Genomic DNA, 1,031 nt, shown 5'->3' with positions numbered 1-1,031 from the left:
CTTCAGGTGTGTTTAATTGGGGTTGGAGCTAAACTCTGCAGGACACCGGCCCTCCAGGACCGAGCTTGGGCACCCCTGTATTAGGCAATATGGATCTATAGATGTTTTAATATTTCCTGGCGGTGAGAAACTGCAGAAATCGTGTGGTACAATTCTATAATATTTTACTATTTCCTATGAATAACATTCTACAATATTTAATTTAATTAATTTAATAACAAATTAAAAAATAAATATTAAATTAAATATTGATAGAATAAAGTATAATATAAGTAGAATAAGTAGAAAAGAGTCCAGGAAACATTTCAGGATTCTCAGTTACACTTTTTTCCAATGTGGTGAAAATTACAAAATGATATTATTATAAAATGATATTATTATTATATTATCAATAATACTCTATAGTTCTATATAAACTAAATGTAATAAAAATATGAATTACACATTTTTTTAAATGAATTAAATGGAAATAAAATAGTCCAGGAAACATTTCAGGATTCTCAGTGATTTGTGATGATGTTTGCATGCGTTTTAGATTTGTAAAATGTTTTATGCATTCAAACATGCTCTTTAGTACCTTAGTTCATATTCTGTGCTTGTTCTGGAGAAGCGCAACAATACTAAGCTGATATTATTTCTATGCAACAGTAGGATGATGCTTTTGGACCCGCCCTCCTCCCTGGGTTTTTTTTTTTTTTTGTCGACGTGGTTGATACCCATTACAGTTATGAATAGTCACTGTGTCTGGATGGTCCCTGATGCTCTGGCTATATTCTGCTCTAACAAGCATTTCTGTGGTGGAGCATCAGCACCGGAGCTGCCGCTCTTGCAGCTGTTTCAGCTGTTAGGCTGGAGAATCCCTTACAAAAGCACACATGCCTACAGCTCTCCCTGGACTCTACTCACATGCTGCTTCATTTCATCTGGAATGTGGCTTACAATAAATGACAGAATCTTACCGGATGTCTGGATAGGAATCCATGGGAATGGATGTTATCTGTGCCAACAGAGAGAAAAGGGACAAAAGGAGT

Source organism: Sinocyclocheilus anshuiensis, unplaced genomic scaffold (genome assembly GCF_001515605.1).
Source record: "Sinocyclocheilus anshuiensis isolate Anshui unplaced genomic scaffold, SAMN03320099.WGS_v1.1 scaffold2218, whole genome shotgun sequence".
Lineage (NCBI taxonomy): Eukaryota > Metazoa > Chordata > Actinopteri > Cypriniformes > Cyprinidae > Sinocyclocheilus > Sinocyclocheilus anshuiensis.
Note: the sequence above shows the minus strand (reverse complement) of the source record.